At 42.4% G+C, this 22,015-nt stretch overlaps 1 protein-coding gene and 1 pseudogene across 1 annotated transcript in view; one reads left to right on the forward strand and one right to left on the reverse strand.

Moving 5' to 3' along the window:
* IGFBP7 (insulin like growth factor binding protein 7) overlaps positions 1-22,015 on the reverse strand; it is an 86,492-nt gene that overhangs the window by 39,221 nt on the left and 25,256 nt on the right. The gene's annotated exons all lie outside the window — the stretch shown is intronic.
* On the forward strand, positions 6,420-6,903 carry LOC105709243 (ubiquitin-conjugating enzyme E2 C-like; annotated as a pseudogene).

The following is a 22,015-nucleotide window of genomic DNA, read 5'->3' on the forward strand; positions in this document are numbered from 1 at the left end:
CTGGGGCCTCCTGACAACGGCCATGTCAGTGAGTCAATCCAAAGCCAGGACAAAGTCCCTGCTGACATACTGACTGCAGCCTCATGGGACTCTCCAGGCCAGAACCACAAAACTAAGCTACTCCCAAGTTTCTGACCCACAGAAACTGTGTGAGATGGCAAATATTTATTACTGTTTTAGGCTACTAAGTTTCAGACTAATTTATTATGTAGCAGCAAACAACTAGCATATTTTCTTTTAGTTTTAATTTTTTTTTTTTTTTTTTTGAGACAGAATCTTGCTTTGTCACCTAGGCTGGAGTGCAATGGCATGATCTCGACTCATGGCAACCTCCGCCTCCTGGGTTCAAGTGATTCTCCTGCCTCCGCCTCCTGAGTAGCTAGGATTACAGGCATGTGCCACCATGCCCACTGAAATTTTGTATTCTTAGTAGAGATGGGGTTTTACCATTTTGGTCAGGCTGGTTTCAAACTCCTGACCTCAGATGATCCACTTGCCTTGGCCTCCCAAAGTGCTGAGATTACAGGCTGAACCTCCGCCTCGGCCTTAATTGTTTTAAAAGAAGAGAAAAACGAATAATACAACATCTTTGAACTTTCTCCATCATCAGCTAGAGTTCTTTCTTAATAATTATAATCTCTTTTTGGAAGGTTTTTTTTTTTTTTTTTGATTTGTTTTTAGTCATAAAGTCTTCTCTCCAAGAGTTAGGGTAAAAACCAAAACAGGCCAAGCGCGGTGAAACTTTGGGAGGCTGAGGCGGGCGGATCATGAGGTCAGGAGCTCGAGACCATACTGGCTAACATGGTGAAACCCTGTCTCTACTAAAAATACAAAAAATTAGCTAGGGCATGGTGGTGTGCGCCTGTAATCCCAGCTACTTGGGAGGCTGAGGCAGCAGAATTGTTTGAACCCAGGAGGCGGAGGTTGCAGTGAGCTGACATCACACCACTTCACTCCAGCCTGGGCAACAGAGACTCCATCTCAAAAACAAAAAACAAAAAACAAAAACACCCCACCAAAAACAAAACAAAGTATCAGTAACACAGACTCATAGAAGGTCCTCATGGATCAACAGTTATTTATATGGGAACATTATGACTTGACCCCAGGAAGATGTCTGCAATGATAATATATATTTTCAAGGGCCGTTCTTAACCTGTTCTTTGTACCTGCCGTCCTAGAATCTTTTGTGTTACTTTCCTCATTATACAAAAAAGAACTGGAACTTACATCCTCCCAGGACCCCCAAAACATAAGCCTTAACTGTGAGCATCTGAAACCTTAAACGGTCCATGGAAGACACAAGGGATGTTTTTTTGTGTGTGTGTTAGTCTTGTATTTACACTTTAAGAAATAATAAGTGAGATTAACTCATCATATGCCATAACACAGATGTACCTGTAGGACACCATGCTAAGAGAAATAAGCCAGTCCCAGGAGAGCAAATATGACGTGATTCCATTTGTATGAGGTATCTAAAGTATTTAAACTTACAGAAGCAGACCCAGAATGGTGGTTGCCAGGGGTAAGGGAGAAATGAGTAGTTGCTATTCAATGGGTATAAAGTTCCAGAGATCTGCTGTCAACAATGAGCTTACAGTTAACAACACTGTACTGCACACTTAAAAGTTTGTGAAGAGGGCAGATTTCATATTATGTGTTTTTTTATTTAACCACAAAACACATAAAGAAAAAACAGTGAGATTAAAATGACCTTATTCCATGATTCAAAGCAGTGATTGCTTTTTTGCAACACTCCAGCACTTCTCCAATAGACCACTGAGTGTTGTATGTTCTTAAAAATTCCTCAAAACTAAAACAAAAATGTTTTACCTTTCATAAAAAAACAAAAAATGTTGCTCTCTTCTCCCTGGGGAATAATCGGCAAGGTGAGGAAAAAAGGTGGATATAATAAAATATCTAAACCAAACATAAGGAGAAGAGGTTACAATGACAAGAAATCTGGGAATCACTGATCTGGAGATATGTTGAGGTTTCGAAAGAAGTGGGCTTTAGGCTGGAAGTGGTGGCTGGTGCCTGTAGTCACAGCACTTTGGGAGGCTGAGGTGGGCAGATCTCTTGAGCTCAGGAGTTCAAGACCAGCCTGGGCAACACAGCGAAACTCTGTCTCTACAAAAAATATGAAAATCAGCCCTGTGTGGAGGTGCATGCCTATAGTCCTAGCTATGTGGGAGGCTGAAGTGGGAGGATCGCTTGAGCTTGGGAGGTGAAGACTGCAGTGAGCTGAGATTGTGGCACTGCACTCTAGCCTGGGTGACAGAGACACTGTCTCATTTTTTTTTTTTAAGTGAGCTTTAACAAAAAATATCTGAGCATTTGAAATGCTAACCTCCAGTCAAAGGGCTGACATCACCCGTTTACTAATTCCCCCTATAGCAATGACATGTAGACACAATACCAAGGGAAGTGGGGGAAACAGCAGCCAGTGACAAGTGACGACGATGAGCAATGAGCTAACATCATTTTCAGTAACGGCAGAAGAAAGTAAAGGAGACTGCAATCCTTTCTATTCCGTAGTGCATGGTTGGAGTCAAAAATGAAGAACATATAAATGGCAAGATTCTGTCATATCATTTCCCACAGAAAAAAGAAAATATCATAAGATGGGAAGTGGCAAATGAAAGGTTGAACTGCCACAGTGCACACATATAATTATCACTGCCAAGCAGTAAACCAGGAATGGGATTAGTTGAAGGCACTGAGGGAAGTGAAAGGAAACTCTGGATATACAAGGAGAAAGGGACAGATTGTATTTAAATTTAGAACATGGGCTCATGCCCTCCAAGTTGACTGACAGCTAGAGCATGCTTTCTCTTCAGTCATTCCTCAACTGGTTACTTTTTTACAATAAAAGCTAATTCTGTGAAGCTTTCCATGGCCACTTTTGGATGCAGGTCCCTTCTGAAGGACATAAGAGAAATGCAAAAGCTATAAGGAAGCCTTTCTGTCCAAGACTGGAGAAAGTCTCAGAGACCCTCACCCAGTCATTAGGCCTAGAGGGTCTTTCATGGGTGGTTCAATTACTAGGTTGAACCACCAGGCTTACCCCTCCCAGGCCTCCCTCTAGGGGTGTTTTTAGGAGGAAGGAGACCTCATGTCCTTCCCTGGCACTGTTTCAAGATAGGATCTCATTAAAACACCTTGACTTGCCCAGTAAAAAAAACTCAACTTAGTGGGGAAGCTTGACTACCCATTTGGGAGGTGTTGGGCCATTTGTGGGGCTGGATGGAGAGGAAAAGAGAATCAAAACAGTAAATAGACCTGGGGTGATGGCTCATGCCTATAATCCCAGTGCTTTGGGAGGCCAAGGTGAAGAGAATTGCTGGGGCCAGGAGTTCAAGACCAGCCTGGGCAACATAGTGAGGTCTGGTCTCCACAAAAAAAAAAAAAAAAAAAAAAAAATTAGCCAGGCGTGGTGGCACCTGCCTGTAGTCACAGCTACTCTGAAGGCTGAGGTAGGAGCATTGCTTGACCCCAGGAGTTTGAGGCGCAGTGAGCCATGATGTCACCACTGCACTCCAGCCTGGGTGACAGAGAAGGCTGTATCTTTAAAAAAAAAAAAAAAAAAAAAAAAAAAGACAGCAAATAAGCAGAGAGAAGGTGGGCAGAAGCCACACATTACGAAAACTTCTCATTATTGAGATTTCTATCTTTCTAGGCTGTTTACGATCTCTCACAACAAAATAAAACAGGACGAGATGTGGTGGCTCATGCCTGCAATCCCAGCACTTTGGCAGGCAAATCACTTGAGGTCAGCAGTTCGAGACTAGCCTGACTAACATGGTGGTGCGTGCCTGTAATCCCAGCTACTCGGGAGGCTGAGTCAGGAGAATCGCTTGAACTGCAGAGGTGGAGGTTACGGTGAGTTGGGATCGTGCCACTGCACTCCAGTCTGGGTGACAGAGAGAAACTCCATCTCAAAAAAACAAACGACAAAAAGCGCCAAGATGGAAGGTCCTCGGTGGAAGCTATTCAGCATGAGCCCTCTGTAGATCTTGGGAATCTGAAATGAGTTTCCCTTTTTCTTCTAGAAGTTCTCCCAGAGTACCACATTTTTCCCTCAAAATGACTGGGAAAAATTCATTGTATAATGTCTTATTAAGAAAGTAATTTTCAAAGAGGCTGGTTTAAATAAAAACAAAAGCCAAATAAATATTCATCTTATGTTTGACGAAGCTTTTCCTATTTCCTCTATCCTGTCCCCTCCCTTACAACTAAACAAAAAATGTGATTGTCTTATTATGTTAAAACATGGATTCAGTTTATCTATGCTTTTCCATTATGGCTAACAAATAAAAAAAAGTACATTTCCTGCTGAAAATCGCATTTAACAAATCCCTTTGGGGACAGAAAAAAGTGCAAACTATTTAGAAAGATTAGTTTGTGGGAAGAAGAAGTCAGCTGCAAATCACTCCTCTGCATTATCCTCTAGTTAAATGAGGTAGATGCCCCAGGCCACATTTATAATGATGTAAGGCTCTCAATCTCTTACTGCGGGCCTGAACCATAATTGTTCTCAAATCAAACATGCAATGTACAACCAAAAAGTTCAATAAGAAAACCTTTGTTTTTTCTTTTCAAAGTCTAAGACAACACAAGTCAACTCGCAAATTGGCCGCAGGGGTGATGAGCACTGGACACAAGGGATATTCAGTGTATTTTTCTATTTGATTAAGATTAATTCTAAACATAAATGTGATCAAGCTTGTGGATCAGTGTTGAATGCTGTAATATACATGTCAATGTATTAAATAATTTATTGACATAAAACTGCTAATTACAAAGGCCAATTCATTTGAAGATGGGTTCCCTGAACCTATTCATTGTACACTAATTCCTATTTCTTCTGCTCTGAACACACCTGGCCCCCCAAGTTACTGAAGTCCCAAGGGTCCATGTGCATATGGTGGTGGCAAAGCCTGTCTGGAAGAAGTGTGTGAATCTGTATAAGGTATGGCATGAGCATATGTTGGTCAAAAGTGATGCCCATCAATGCATTACTCCAGGTCCTACTGAAGACACTGTTTTGATATATTGGGGAGAATGAAATACTTGCTGTTCACAAAGAATGTTCTTCCTGCTACAGCCTCTGGAAAGCCACTTCTAGTCAACCATTCAATTCCAGGCTGTCATTGAGTATACATACATCTCAGCAAGTCAGGAGAGGTCTATATGCGTTAGGAGAGCAGGATCTGTCAGTAGGAGGCCTTTTTGAGGCTTTACATCTGGTGTGTCTATTTCATTTCTTCATCTGTGCTGACAACTAAGTTTGCAGTCAGTCTGGAATCATAGCTGTTCTTAATCACTTGGGGTTAGACTAAGCAACCCAGATCTCTAACACTGACCGTGTTTCAACACACACAAGGAAATTGGGTCTCTCTTTTTCCCTGAGTGGTCACTGTGTGGGCAGTGTCCTCTAACAGCACACACGTGGCCATCAGGCTCTCTGCCTAGCATAAGGGACTGATCTCAGTAGATATCAGAATAGGTCTAAGGGAGCCACATCAGCCTTGCTGTGGCATATTTGGGCATGGAGGCTGGCAGGGTACTCAGGAAGGCAGGTTTCATATGGGCTTTCAAACCTTTGGGTCTGCTTAGGAAGATTTGTCTTAAACAGCTTTTTTCCTGAGGATTGGGAACCTTGGCTGGGGTAAAGGAGGTGATTATATAAAAATGTCCTAGGCTTGGTGCAGTGGCTTATGCCTGTAATCCTAGCACTTGGCAGAGGCCAAGGTGGAAGGATTGCTTGAGGCCAGAAGTTTGAGACCAGCCTGAGCAACATGGTGAGACTCCTTCTTTTTTTTAAATTCAAAATTTTAAAAAATGTTTATTTTAGGTTTGGAGGTACATGTGAAGGTTTGTTACGTAGGTAAACTCATGTCACGGGTGTCTGTTGTACAGATTATTTCATCACCCAGGTATTAAGCCTAGTACCCAGTAGTTACCTTTTCTGCTCCTCTTCCTCCTCCCACACTCCACTGTCAGGTAGACCCCAGTGTCTGTTGTTTCTTTTTTTGGGTTTGTGAGTTCTTATGTGAGAACACATGGTATTTGATTTTCTGTTTCTGTGTTCGTTTGCTGAGGGTAATGGCCTTCCAGCTCCATCCATGTTCCTGCAAAAGACATGATCTCATTCTTTTTTATGGCTGCAGATACCCCTATCTCTACAAAAAAATAAAAAATTAGCTGAGTGTGGTGGGGTGCCCCCTGTGGTCCCAGCTACTTGGAAGGCTGTGGCAGAAGGATTGCTTGAGCCCAGGAGGTTGATGACGCAATGAGCTGTGTTCACGCCACTGCACTCCAGCTGGGTGACAGAGGGAAACTGTGTCTCAAAAAAATTAAACAGGCAGTTGCAGTTATGGTCTTTAAGTTCCTATCTCTCTGCCAGTGCCACCTAGATGGCCTCTCAAAACCTTGATCCAGCCGCCACCAGCATTGCTGCTGCCTGTAAAGGAGCCACCCCCAGAGTGCCACCCGTTACCCTGTGGGCAAAAGACTACAGCAGGAGCTGAGGATTTTTATGATGACTGGTGACACAGGGATTTCTGCCTTCCCTGAATCAGACCACCTTTTCAAAGGAGGGGGGACCATCCATGGAGCAGCTGGCATAGCATATGAAGACCTGAGGTATACGCTCTCCCTAGAACTCCCAGGGGCTACCCTTACAATGCACCCATGGTGAAGTTCCTCACGCCCTGCTACCACTCCAACATGGACACCAAGAGTAACATCTGCCTGGGCATCCTGAAGGACAAGTGGTCTGCCCTGTATGACGTCAGGACTATTCTGCTCTCCATCCACAGCCCATGAAGAGAACCCAACATCGATAGCCCTTTGAACCTGCATGCTGCCGAGTTCTGGAAAACCCCCCACGGCTTTTAAGAACCACCTAAACTTACTTAAAGCAGGTCACCAGCCAGAAGCCCTGCCCCAGGCTGCCCAGCCTGTCCTTGTGCCATCTTTTTAGGTTTTCCTTGGATGGTCTGTCCTTTCTGTGATTTCTGTATAGCACTCTGTATCCTGAGCTGTGGTATTATTATTTGTCTTTTAAGCCTCCAGTTGAGCGCCTGTGATGTATATTAAATAGGTACATTTTGGGCTGGGCATGGTGGTGCACGTCTGTAATCCCAGCACTTTGGGAGGCTGAGAGGGGAGGATTGCTTGAGTTGAGGAGTTCAAGACTAGCCTGGGTAACACAGCAAAACCCTGTCTCTACAGAAAATACAAAAAATAAACTGGACGTGATGGTATGTGCCTGTAGTTCCAGCTACTCGGGGGGCTGAGAGATGGGAGGATTGAAGTTGAGGCTGCAGTGAGCTAAGATTCCTGCCACTGCACTCCAGCATGGGTGATACACACACGCACCCCAAAATGCCCCAGAACTGGCCAAGATTACTAGTGTCTCTGGCTCATGAGGTCAGACTAGGATAGGCCTCTTCAAACAGCCCCCTTAAGCTTCCATGACTACACAGTTACTGGCCAGGCTACAGGCCAGCCCAGATGCCAGCATCACTGTCACCACCACCACACCACAGCCAAAGCCCATTTGTGGAGAGCTTTCTAAAGTGTCTTCTCTTATCCAACCCTCAGCACAGTCCTGTGGAGTTGATCAGAGCAATCACAATCCCTATCACACAAAAATGAAGAAAAAGGGAAGGGGGAAGACAGGAGGGCTTAGTGACTTTCCCAAGGGCAGCAGCTCACCTAGCAAGCCAGCTTCCAAACTCTGCCCATTGTACTTTCCTCTTTGGAAAATGCATTTTTTTAAAGACAGGATCTTGCTCTTTCACCCATGCTAGAGTGCAGTGGGGCAATCCCAGCTCACTGCAATCTCCGCCTACTGAGTTCAAGCGATTCTCCTGCCTCAGCCTCCTGGGTAGCTGGGATTACAGGCGACACCACCACTCCTGGCTAATTTTGGTATTTTTAGTGGAGATGGGGTTTTGCCATGTTGGCAAAGCTTGTCTTGAACTCCTGGCTTCAAGCGATCCACCAGCCTCGGCCTCCCAAAGTGTTGGGATTACAGGTGTGAGCTACCACCCCCGATCTGGAAAATTTACCTCTTACCCCAAACAAAACCATTCCCCCCACTGACCATTGCCTCCTGCCTCTGAAGGTGTTCAAAAGTTAAAAAGCTGCAAGTGATATCTGCCCTCTACTTCCCATTCAGGTGAGGGTGAAAGTACTATACGCTTCACCCATTTCTCTCCTCACATGAGACACAAAAGAGCTTCCTCTCCAGCCTGTCTTCAGGGGCTTACGTCACTTTTGCATAGACTCTCCCATTTCTTTCCTCTCTCTCTTAAAGTTGGAGGAAGGCCCTTCTTTCATAGCATCCTTTGCCTTTGTCCTATTTACACTATTTGAAAACCAAGCTCTTTTAAACTCTTTTTCAGACTTGCTTCATTTAAGTCTTTTAATTAAAAGAAAAGAAAAGAAAAAAAAAGATACAGCTCCCAACTAAAACACAGCCACCAGCACCCGAGGACTGTCAAGCTTCAGGAATTTAAATTGTACTTCATTTGGCATAATCTGTGTTAAAACAATATAGCATTATCTGCTTTGAATGCACTAGGCACCCTCAGGGTGGAGCTGCATTTTGTATGAGTTATTAAATCTGGTTGGAACTCAACAAGAAACAGTGCCATGTGGGAAATCCGTGCCGACTGGACCCTTGACTGATCACATTTCAAAGCCTAGTGCTTTGCTAAAGGGCATCTTCCTTTAAAAATAAGCAATCCTATTACTCAGAGCCTTCTCTGCACACCATGTCTTTGAAGGAATTTGATGGTTTGCAGATTCAAAGTTGGAAATTAAAATCCCACAAATAAGACTTGAATCCATTTATTCATGCTAAAGTGAATATAGCTTTGAAAAGTCTATCCTTATTAGGATCATTTCAGTATAAGCTGTGATCTGGTGTGAGGCTGCTTAACGAACCTCCTGCCCACTAAAGGAGACATATTTTCTAAGATAAGCTCTGCCTTCAAAGGACTCAGGAGATACCAAAGAATAATATTAACTGAAGTGCAGTTTTTTAAAGAACATTTCATTGTTTCCTTAATCTGTGTTATTTTTATTTTTCCAGGCTTAGGATATCTTCTCTTCCTCCCCTAAAATGCATTTAAATAAATCCTGGCCCCTGCAGGAGTGATCAAAGCTCCACCATTCACAGAGGAATGTCTATTCCTCCAAGCTTGGGGAGGTTTCCTAACTAATGAACTAGAACATTGTCAGATGTCTCATTGCCAAGTAATATATTAAAGTGCTTTTCTAATGAGATTTCTGCAAGGTAACCATAAAACTATAAAAAGCACACTAGGCTTCAGTGAAGCAAAAACATTAAAAAAAAATAACCAAATGCCTTTTAGAGAGAGGTCAACCCAACAGCTAAAGAGAATTTGACAAGTAGAAAAATAAAGTCCAAATAATTTTCTGATTTGAAAAAAAAGGGTGGACACAAGCCAGAGGAATGTGGCAGGTAGATAGTCCATCAAGGAGCCACCTGAATATCTGTGTATGACTGAAGTACCTGCCTTTCCACTCATCCTCGTCTACTTGGTGTAAGGTCTTTTAGGCTGACTGACTGAACCATGGACTGCATGGTAACCTCTAGTGACCTGCATGTACACCTCCAGATGAGTTCCTGGAACTAGAAAATCTGAAGTAACTGGAAAACACAAAAAAGAGAAGAATGACCAACCCCTGTGGCACCTAATTAACTTTGAGACATTCTTCTATTGTTCCTTATTCCTGCCTCAACTGATAAGGTAACTGGACTTTGTAACTGATCTTGCTCAACTGATAGGTCAACCTCATGACTCCAGACTCTACAACCCCCTCTCAGCTTGCAAAAACCGCCCTGAACTGTAACTTCTGTAACTTTCCACTGCCTACCCCAAACCTATAAAACCAACTCCTATCCCACCGCCCTTGGCTGACTCTTTTCGGACTCAGCCCGCCCACACCCGGGTGAATAAATAGCCATGTTGCTCACACAAAGCCTGTTTAGGGGTCTCTTCGTTCAGAGCACATGTAACACTTGGAACATGGATCTGTTATATAGAACTACATATGGGCCCTACATAAAACAAGGAACATCTTTTTAGAACTTTGGAGAATCTAGGAATACAATATAAAAATCTTGAACACCAAGGCTCTTGTCTTAGTCAGCCTATAACAAATACCATGGACTTGGTGGCTTAAGCAACTGAAGTGTATGGGATGGGAAGTCCAAGGTCAGGGTGCGAGCATGGTTGGGTTCTGGGGAGGCCTGCTTCCTGGCTTGTAGATGGCTGCCTTCTTGCTGTAGCCTCACATGGTAGAAAGAGACATCATCTCTCTGTGTCTCTCCTTATAGCACACTAATCCCATTCACCTCTCAAAGGCCTCACCTGTGAATACCATCAAAACGGGGATTAAAGCTTCCACAGAGAAATTTGGGGGAGGGGCACCAACATTCAGACCATAGCAGATCTCTTTACTAGAAACAATGTACTGAGGAATTCTTGCTCAAAGCACAAACAGTAGGAATGCCATAAAGCCTCTACCATGGGCCACTTGGAAACAGTCCTTGGACATCCCTCCCTGGGCTCTTGCTTGTCACTCCTCCTTCATTATTCAACCATGGAGCCTCCCTGACATCAATGAAGCCAAGAAGCCAGCCACTTTGGTCACCTTTGTGTAAGCATAGGACTCCAGCGTGTGCTGTACAGATCTGATAGTCTTGCAGCACTGGGTCCCTTCCAAGAGGTTAAGAGTAGAACTGACAGATTAAAGGATCATGTAGGGTCTGAAAACCAGCTTAGGTGTTGTGGATGTTTAGCTTAAGGAAGAGAAGCCTGGGGTGGGGTGAAAATATCCTCTACATTTGAAGGGATGCCATGTCAGAGAATGAACAATCTTGATTTTTAGTTACTTCAGAGGGAAGCACTAAGATCAAGGAATCATTACATATTTAAGGTCAAGGTAACAAAGTGTCTTGTCAGCAGTTAAGGATATCCAACAATAAAGAGACTTCCTGAAAACTCAGTCACGTGTATCTGAGCAATAGTTGAAAGTTGTCAGGGATGCATCATCTTTTTTTTTTTTTTTTTTTTTTTTTTGTGATGGACTCTTGCTCTTGTTGGCCCAGGCTGGAGTGCAATGGCACAATCTTGGCTCACTGCAACCTTTGCCTCCTGGGTTCAAGCAATTCTCCTGTCTCACCCTCCCTAGTAGCTGGGGATTGTAGGTGCCCACCACCATGCCTGGCTAATTTTTGTATTTTCAGTAGAGACAGGGTTTCGCCATGTTGGCCAGGCTGGTCTCAAACTCCTGACCTTGTGACCCGCCTGCCTCGGCCTCCCAAAGTGCTGAGATTACAGGCGTGAGCCACCGCACCCAGCCTGTATCCTTCATCTTACTCACAATTTCAGTCATATCCAATCAAATGATGGCTTGATTCCAAAGGGAACTTTTTTATGATTATTATTTATTTTAAACAGCTAGCCTCACCCGCACTAAAAAAATGATGTATTCAAAATTAACAGTATTATTTTTCTTTTTCTTTTTTTTTTTTTGGAGATGGAGTCTCGCTCTGTCACCAGGTTGGAGTGCAGTGGCACAATCTTGGCTCACTGTAACCTTTGCCTCCTGGGCTCAAGCGATTCTCCTGCCTCAGCCTCCAGAGTAGCTGAGACAGAAAAACAAAGAAACAAAAATAAAATATGGTGCTCTGGGTTTATATGAAAGAGACAAAGCAGAATAAGGCATGTATTCATGGATGTTATATATTCACTTCTGTGAGACCACAGAACACATCCAAACAGTCCTCCTTTTATAGCAGTTCTTCAAAAAAGGCGTATTTTACTTTTTATTTTTTTTTTGAGACAGAGTCTCACACTCTGTCACCCAGGCTGGAGTGCAACCTCCACCTCCTGGGTTCAAGCGATTCTCCTATCTCAGCCTCCTGAGTAGCTGGGATTACTTGTACATGCCACCACACTTGGCTAATTTTTGTATTTTTAGTAGAGACAGGGTTTCACCATCTTGGCCAGGCTGGTCTCAAACTCCTGACTTAAAGTGATCCACCTGCCTTGGCCTCCCAAAGTACTGAGATTACAGGTGTGAGCCACCACAACTGGCCAAAAAAGGCTATTTTAAAAGGTCAAATAATTGACAGAACAATTTACTCTGGCACTCCAAGGCCAATGCAAATGCTGGGATGCAGCCTTCAGTTGAATCCTGTACTGAAGCATCATCAGTCTTAAGGAATGTAACAGGAAATGAAATGCAAAGGGAGTGGAACTGCCGCATCACTCACAGAATCTCTGCATTCAGACAATTCTGTGTTCAGGTCCAGACGATGTTGGGTAAGTGACTTAATGGTTTAAGCCTCAGTTTTCTCATCTACAGAATGGGGTAATAGTAGTGCTCAGGCCTTGCTGAGTGTTATGATGCAGGGGCAGGGCTTCCCATGCTGTCCAGCACACAGAACACTCAATCCATAAATGGGCACTGTTACTTACAATTTCAAAAGAATTATTTAAAAACGCCATAGGATTTGTTTCCCTGGTTAAGGGGGAGCTGGACTGGATGGCTTCCGTGATTCCTGTCAACAACCATATTCTATTATCCTGTTTCATGTTACTCTTTTCCCCTTCAACTCACTCCTGCCACCCACCACCCACCCCACCCAACTTTGGCCCTGGAAAAAAAAATCAACAGCAATACCTATTCACTGACTGCTCATATGTGTAAATAATTTAACCTTTGCAACAACCCTGTGAGGTTGATACCATCTCCTGTTTTACAGAGGAGGAAACTGAGACACAGAAAGGTTGAGTAACTTGCCCAGAGCTCCAAGGCTCATAAATGGTAGAGCTGGGATTAAAAAGCTGGGTACTTCTAACGACTATCCCATATTACCTCATAGGTGACCTGACAGTCTGCCTCAACAAATCAATTACCCACTGCACAAGTAAACTTCTTGGTGTAGCTGATGGGAAAGTGGTTAAATTCAATTTCAAACTTGTCTAAAAAAATAAAAAAGGAAAATGGCAAAAGATCCAGTGTTTGCCTTCAATCTCCTCTTCTTAGTCATCAGTGCAGTCCTTCCAGCTCTGAATTTGAAGAGCTTCATTCCTAATTATCCATTTCTCTTCCTCCCCTCTCACAGAACACCCTTACCCTTTGATGGGCCAGTAATATAATTATGCATTTCCCATTCACTTGTGAGTTTAGGATTTTTTAAAAAAAGAGCTCTACCATGTTCTTTTGATCTTTGCTTTTAATGCAGATGGGGTCCATGGAGAACCAGCTAATCCAGAGCCTACAGAGCCCTGAGCACCATCAGGCATTTCAGAAATGCACTTGGATGGTAACTAGGAGATTTCTTGAACAATGGAAAATTCCCAACAAAGCTGTTAGGGCTCAAGAGGACCAGCTCCACCACCCACCCCTGCTGATCTGGGAGTGACTAGGGCTGAGCTGGCTCCCATCCACAGGGCCCCCAGTCCTCCTGGCTCAATTCAATACCTCCTGCTGCAGTGGCTTGTTTCTTCTTGTCCTGAATGTTGTTCTCCAGCACTGATGATTAATGCCTTCCATTCAGGGTGAGAAAAATGACCTTGCTGTCTATGTCTTTGCAAGTGAGGATCATTTAGTCCATCTACAAAAGCAGCATACATCTACTTGGCTCAACTTGAAGTATTTCTCTTGCTGTCTTCTTGTTACATACCATCGTCTCTTCAAGTGAGGTTTATATTGTCTTCTAATTCCGCCCCCCCCCCTTTTTTTTTAATTGCAGGTGATTCATGGCATTTTTCATTGCTAAAATTCACATCCCACTGTACTTCATTAGTAAAAGCCGTTTATCCCCTACCTTTGAATGCTGCTGGATGAGACGCAAATAGAACCATTTCAGTTTTCAAGTTGAACAGCCATGGGGGAAAAAGAAAAGCAGAGCCTTGCTTATCTCTGTGTTACACATTAACACGGTCCTTCTTTGCAGAGGTTCTTCAAGGTAGGCAGACTTTAAAGAGTGAAATAATTGACAGAATAATTACCCTGGCACTCCAAGGCCAATGCAAATGCTGGGATGTAGCCTTCAGCTAAATTCTACACCGAAAGTTTCAGTCTTTAGGAATGTAATAAAAGTGAAATGCAAAGGGAAAGGAATTTCCCAATTTCTCCACTAAGACTTTTTTTTAAACCTCAAGAGAAAAACAGCTGGTAAGTCAGATTCTATATGAAAACTTCCCAGGTATCTTCCGTCCAACAATTTCCCCTCCACTGACATCTAACAGCGCTTTTCCTATCACTCTCAAGCTATTTGTCTCATTCATGACTGTTAATCATAAAAAAATTACCACTATCCTTACCACTGCCATTACCACTGCCTCTATTACCATTTACTGAGCTTACTGTATGTCAGGCACAGTGCTGGCTCGTCCATATATTATCTCAGGTAATCCTCACAAGAATCTAGTGAAGTGGCTATGCTTATTACTCTATTATACAGATGAGGAATTGGAGGCTTTGAAAGGTTAAATAACTTGCCCAGAATCACAGAACACATGGGAAGCAGAGCCAGGATTCAGGGTAGGTTTGACTCCAGAACTTCCATCCTGACCACGATCCCCACAATTTTCTGAGTGATGGCCCACTGACGTGGCTCTTTACCCCAACATAGGGTCTCCCACAGGGCTTGGTGGGTACCTGAATGAACAAATGACTACAAGAACAAATGAACCAACGAAAAATGTGAATGTGATTTCTGAAGACTAGGTTTTCAAAATAACATATTTTGTCTTAGTAAGAAAAGCAAAAAATGTCTAAAACTGAGTATGGGAATACTTAGGACTTCAAAATGAGATAATTTCTCTACGTGCCTAAGATTCAAAGGAGGGAAATTGACACTACTGTATTCTACTCACATTGGCCCTGAGTGCTCCAGCCTACAGGGGTTATAGCTGAAACAACGCAAGCTGACATATTCAAAAGAATATTGATTGCAGATACATGAAGGGTTTTACTAAAGTTGGTGTCAGAACCTTTCTTCCAATACTGAGCTCCCATCTTCCCATTTAGAGGAAGATTTCTGAGTGAAGTTTATTTTTTGAGACAAGGTCTCATTTTGATTCCCAGGCTGGAGTGCAGTGGCACGATCATGGCTTACTGCACCCTCTAACTCCTAGGCTCGAGTGACCCTCCTGCCCCAGCCTCCTAAGTGGCTGGGTCTACAGGTATGCACCACCACACCTGGCTGACATTTTTTTTCTTTTTATTTAGAACCAGCCAGAGAGAATGCTAGTCTTACTCACCCTCCCTGTCCCTACAGTGCACACTGATCTAGGAAGTGTCAGGAGACAAACCAAACAGCTGATGGAAGGAAAATGCTAAAAGACATTAGCTGGGTCAGCACTACCAATGAAAGTGTTGGGTCACAAAAACAACCTGCTGCTTTTCTTTCCCCTGCAAAGGGGTATTTCTGTTGGCTTCCTCTCTTCAATCCCTTCTCCTTGGCCCTGATCAATGTTTCCGGAATCTCTCCGGTAGGCTGAGGATGCTGACAGATGCCATCTGGTCCTTCTCACCTTTCCTCTCCTGGAAGTCAACACCCATTTCCTCTATGGAGCTTCCCCCTTTTGTCAGCAGGGGAAGTGAGGATCCCAACCTGGGTACTTAAAGTGGGCCTTGAGTGATACTTTCTGGAACATTCTTAGCTTCAGGGTGGGGCCCAGGGAACGTGCCTCCAATGATCCCAGTGTTAGATTTAAACTTGCTTGGTAATCACTTTGGAATTGCCCATTTTTCTTCCACAGAGTTTTCTGGCTCATACTCAGCTATGGGTTCTAAGTATGAAAGCCTGTGAGGGCATTAAAAATGACTGCTGTTAAAACGCTTGAGAATATGAAGGGAGGAAGCTAATGCTTAGATTTACCCCCCGCCAGCCCCTCCCGCTCACACCATAGACCACATATTTTCCCCTCAGAAAGGAAAACATTCCTGACCTCTGTTTAAATGTTTATCAGAAGTTGTCTGGACTTGTAAAGTCTCTGAAGTCACATTCTTTATTAGTCACATCCTTCTTGGTGTGTGGTGTGACCCTCCTGTGAGGCCAGGGGGAATGTTGGGCCTTGTGCAGAAATCATTTGGTGCTGGAAACATCAACCACCACCCAGGGATTTTCATGGAGCCCTAAAACAAGCAGAAGCTGAGCAAGGACCTTGAGCTTCACCATGGAGGCAGGGCTTTCATTCTGAATACGTGTGAAAAAAGTTCTTTAGTTCTGAATCCTGTGGGGCCTCGATTTTAAAACAAAGTCCCAGCATCAAGTCTGGCTCCAGAGAAGGAAAAGTGGAGGTTCTAGGTCCTCAGCACAAAATAAAGAACTATTCAGTTCTATTCTGGCTTGGAAGTGCTGCTTCTTTGGGGTTGCAATCGAATCCCCTGCCTACCTGGTCCTTTGACATTGATAAATTAGCTTCTACTTGGGATTCTATGTAAGCAGTTTGCATCCAATAGACATTGGCTTACTGGGTGAAAGGCACGGTTGTAGAACTGACTAGGGTATGCTGGTGTGTGAGAGAGAAAGGTATGACCAGAGAAACAGAAAATGCACCGACAAGCAAGTTTAGGGAGTGGGTGTTGGTTCCAGTTCTCCCCACATCCTGCTTAGTCCTCAGTTTTTTCATCTGTAAAATGGAAAGGCTGAAGCAATGATCCAGGAGGTCCTCTGGAGTCAAGAATCCTTTCTCTTTATCTCTACATCGGAAATGGAGGAACAGGTGTAAGCTTCAGCCCAAGGAATATCAGTTATAATAAGAAAGACTTTCCTGAGAGAAGGCTGAGTTAAGGATACTCTGTGATTTTCCTCTTTTGACCAGTGTGGCTCCCAAATGGTGGTCTGAGAGAGCTCTTCCGGGACCCACATCTTTGGAGTTGCCATGTTTGAAATCTCTTAAACCAAGATGACACAGGGAAGTGGGCAGGGACAGGTTAATGGTGAACTGAAATCTCATCCCAGAATCATTTTAGATCTATGAGTGTATAGTGTTAAATTTGAGTCTAGTTTTTGGTAATTAAAAGAAGGAAAGAAAAGAACCTTCAAAATTTAGTTAATGAGGAATACCAATGATATAATCGTTCAGTATTCTTTTAAAATATTTTGTTGCTGTTTAAAAAAATGCAAAAGCACATGCTTACTGTAACAATTCAAACAATATACACGTATATAAAGAGGGAGCAAATTGTCTACTTTTACCTCATGATAATTCTAACCCAACAATCTATATTAACTGTTTATAAATACAGTTTTTATTTTTTAATGAAAATTTCATACCTATTCACCTACAAGCTGCTTTTTTTTAAAAGAAATTTTATTTTAAGAAATGGGGTTTCTCTATGTGGCCTAGGCTTATCTTGAACTCCTGGCCTCAAGCCTCCTGAGTAGCTGGGACTACAGGTGTGCACCACTACGCCCGGCTTAAATTGCCTTTTTTTCAGTGAACAATTCATGTATCATGTATTAACCTTATTAAGTCAATACATATAAATCAAATTCACTCTTTCCAATAGCTGCAAAATGTCCCCAAACATGGGCATACTTCTTTAATATTCCAGATGTTCCAAATTCTACTATATACAAACTATGATACAGTAAGTATTCTTAATACTTACGTCCCTATGTGCTACCACTTTTGTTTCTGTAGGAGAGGTTTCCAGAAATAAGATTGGTAGGTCAAAGAGTATGAGAATGTTTAATTTTAATAAATACTCCTAGATTACTTTCAAAAAGCTTCTTAGGAATTCTGGTCTTGGCAATAGTGCATGAAGGTCCCCATTTCCCCACACATTTCCCGGCAGTGGGAGTTAGAAATTTTCAAACATTTGGCCAAGCTGAACGGGGAAACGTTGTAGGTCATTGTTGTTCTAATTGCATTTCAGGACTAGTTGTGAGGTTGAGCAACTTTTCTCATGGTTATCGGCCACTTGCAGTTGTTCTTCTTTTAACTATTTATTACTTTGCTCTTTTTGCTATTGCTTTATCAATCAACTTGTGTGAACTCTGGTTTACTACAGCTATTTACTTTGCTTATCACATATTTTGCAGATAATTTCTCCAGGCTATCACTCTCTTTCTTCCCATTTTGTTTATGGTTTTGGTTGCCATATAGCATGTAAGTTCCACGAGGGCCGTGATGCTGATTGTTTAGTACACTGTGGTACCCTCAGCCACAGGAATGGTGCCTGACGCATAGTATGTTCTCAATAAAACAGTTATCTCATGAATGGGTGGATGAATAAGCAATAAACTTGAAATTTTAATGCAGCTAATCTGTTAATCCTTTCTCTTATGGTTTCTGGGTTATCAGAATAGCTCTATTTTATTAGTTTTACTTTTCTTGCAATTAATCCTTTAATCCATTTTGAATAGTTTTTTATTAAGAATTTTTTTCTATTTGGTGTCCTAATCCATCTTAAATTTGTTTTGCATGTGGTATAAAGCAGGGCAAACTGACCCTAAAGTTTGGTCATTATTTTGTGTGAAAAGTATTACTTACAAAATGCAAATTCTTTAAAGACTTTATTTAAAGTGTCCTATACAGTAAAAAACAAATATACCCTACCACTCATTTTAGGTGTTGCTAAAATAGCTAAAATTAACTAAAAATAAGTATTGGGGGCTGGGTGTGGGAACTCAAGCCTATAATTCCAGTACTTTGGGAGGCCAAGGTAGGCAGATCATGAGGTCAAGAGATCGAGGCCATCCTGGCCAACACGGTGAAACCCTATCACTACTAAAAATACAAAAATTAGCTGGGTGTGGTGGTGTGCACCTATAGTCCCAGCTACTTGGGAGGCTGAGGCAGGAGAATCGCCTGACCTGGGAGCTGGAGGTTCCAGTAAGCTGAGATTGCACCACTGCACTCCAGCCTGGTGACAGAGCGAGACTCCCATCTCAAAAAAAAGTTTGGATAATGCTTTTCTGACAGCTAATTTTGTTTGCATTTTTGATCATATATGATTACTTTTGTCTCAGTTATCAATGAATACAGATTATCAGGGATTATCAACACAAAATTTAAGTATGTTGCTTATCATCTCTAATGAAGTCACTGAATTGCATACAATTTATTTAATAGCAGCATATGCTGGATTAACAGAATCAATTACTCAAATTTCAGTATTCAAAAAATTCCCTTTAGCTAGAAGTGATGTGCCTTTTCTAAAAACCATGAAGGAAAAACAAGGACATGAAATTGTGTGCAATGAATTCAACATTATACAGAGTTGAACATTTTGAGGGTAACTCACATGTTTATGCATTATAATATTCTGATGTTAGCAGTATAAATATTTTCCAGTATTTAAGATGCAATCACTCCACCTCCTCCATGAGGCCCTCCTAGTTGGAAGTCATGGCTGCTCTACTGGACGTGTGCAGCAATTCTTGTTTCTACCACTCATAAGGCACTGACCACAAAACGGCTTGCAAGGAAACCGAAATTGCTGCTATTATTCAATGGCTACTCTATTTTCTCTGGCAAAATGAGGGGCTGTCAAATGGTCTGATGATAATATAGTCTTTTCTCTTATAAGTCATGTGTTCTTTTTAATTGGATATTTAAAAGTTTTTTTTTTTTTTTAAGACAAGGTCTCACTGTGTCACCCAGGCTGGATTGCAGTGCTGTGATCACAGCTCACTGCAGCCTCGGCCTCCTGGGCTCGGGTGGTCCTCCTACCTCAGCCTCCCAAGTTGCTGGAACTATAGGTGTGTGCCATCATGCTTGGCTAATTTCTTTTTAAATGGATACAGGGTCTCACTATGTTGTCCAGGCTGGTATCGAACTCCTGGGCTCAAGTGATCCACCCACCTTGGCCTCCCAAAATGCTGGGATTACAATGAGCCCACTGCACCTGGCCTAGATCTTTTTTTTTTTTCTTTAAAGTACAGTAATTCTTTTACTAGAATACCAATAGGTATTTGTCATTCTAGGTCCACATTCTCAGGTATGTGGTCTGCTCTTTTAAAATGTAGTTCTACATTTTTCTTGTATTTCAGTGAAGTTTTCTGGTGTTATAGTTTTTAGTGTTGGCTTGATTTCTTGTTTTAACTTCCTTCTTCAATGACTCCTATTATCCATATGTGAGATCTGCTCTGCATATCTTCAGTGGTTGCTTCTTTTGATCTTTCTTCCTTTCTTTTTAATTTAATAATTTTCCTCCTTTTGCCCTTCTAGTATTTTAAGGGATTCTCTGTTGTGCTTATTTGCTAATGTGCTTCTTTTGGTTTCATTTCTGAAATAACGTCTGAGGTCTTCACCACATTTTTGAGTCATTCTAATTTTGCCTTGTTACTATTTGTATTATTTAAAAAACATCTTTTAGCTCATGTTATTCAGATAGTAGGTTATAGTTTTCATGTGTTTGTAGGCATGTCTTTCAGACATGCTTCCACTGTAGGGATGCTATTCTTTCTCTCTCTTTTTTCCTTATATGAAATTTCTTTCTAGTATGGGTTGGACCTTAATCCTTCTCTGTGCTTTTTTAAAATATAAAATTGGTTTTCCAGAGCCTTGCAAGGAGACATTGTCTAAATTAGCTTTTTGCATGTGTTGTGTTTTCATTTAGTGTTAAAAATAGTAACTTGCTTTCTGTTATTTTCTGGGTTTCTCTCTTTCACTTTTATTTGGCCTTTTCTTTCCTTAATCTCTATGTCCTGCTCAATTTTCATTCTATTCCTAGTAGTTTTTCTTTGGTGAAGAGCCCTGTCCTGGAAGGGAGCTGTATTAGTCCATTTTCACACTGTTATGAAGAAATGCCCAAGACTGGGTAATTTATAAAGGAAAGGGGTTTAACAGAATCACAGTTCCATATGGCTGGGGAGGCCTCGCAATCATGGCGGAAGGCAAAGGAGGAGCAAAGGTACGTCTCACATGGTGGCAGGCAAGAGAGTGTGTGCAGGGGAACTGCCCTTTATAAAAGCATCAGATCTCGTGAGACTTAGTATCATGAGAACAGCATGGGAAAAACCTGCCTCCATGATTCAATTACCTCCCACCAGGTCCCTCCTATAACACATGGGGATTACAGAGCTACAATTCAACATGAGATCTGGGTAGGAACACAGCCAAACCATATCAGGAGCCCTGGCTGCGGGTTTTGAGAGTTCACAGGACCCAGACTGCTCAAGCCCCTTTCACCTCTTGGGTCCCTTGTACTCACCCACTAAAGGACTTTCCAATGAGAACCTATTGGCTACGTTGAGATTTTCCTATTATTGGATCTGTCATCACCTCACTACTGCCCTCTGCTTCCTCCCACCTAGCTGCTGACAGCTTGCAGGCTTGGTGGCATAGGTGGTTTGTTCCAACCCACTTATATTTTGGCATTTGTGGGGATAGCTTGTCATGTTCTGTGTGGTAAATGTTGTCCATGGGGTTTGGGTTTTGGAATCCAGAGGATTTATGTTTTCTAATTAAAAAAATTGTGGTAAAATACCCATAAAAATTTTTACCATCTTATTTTTTTTTTGAGATGGAGTTTTGTTCTTGTTGACCAGGCTGGAGTGTAGTGGTGTAATCTTGGCTTACTGCAACTTCTACCTCCTGGGTTCAAGTGATTTTCCTGCCTCAGCCTCCCAAGTAGCTGGGATTACAGGCACCTGCCACCACGCCCAGCTACTTTTTATATTTTTAGTAGAGATGGGGTTTCACCATGTTGACCAGGCTTGTCTTAAACTCCTGACCTCAGCTAATTCACCTGCCTCAGCCTCTCAAAGTGCTGTGATTATAGGCACGAGTCACGGCCGCCTGGCCTCATCATCTTATTTTTAAGTGAACAGTTCTAGCGTTAAGTACTTTCACATTGTTATGCAAGCAATCCCCAGAACTTTCTTCATCTTGGAAGGTGGAACTCTATACCCTTTAAACAACAACTCCCTAGTCTCCTCTCCCCTCACCTTTTACAACCATACTTCTACTGGCTGTTTGTTTTTTGTTTTTGA

Source organism: Aotus nancymaae, unplaced genomic scaffold (assembly GCF_030222135.1).
Source record: "Aotus nancymaae isolate 86718 unplaced genomic scaffold, 86718_ANA_hifiasm-v0.15.2.pri h1tg000006l, whole genome shotgun sequence".
Lineage (NCBI taxonomy): Eukaryota > Metazoa > Chordata > Mammalia > Primates > Aotidae > Aotus > Aotus nancymaae.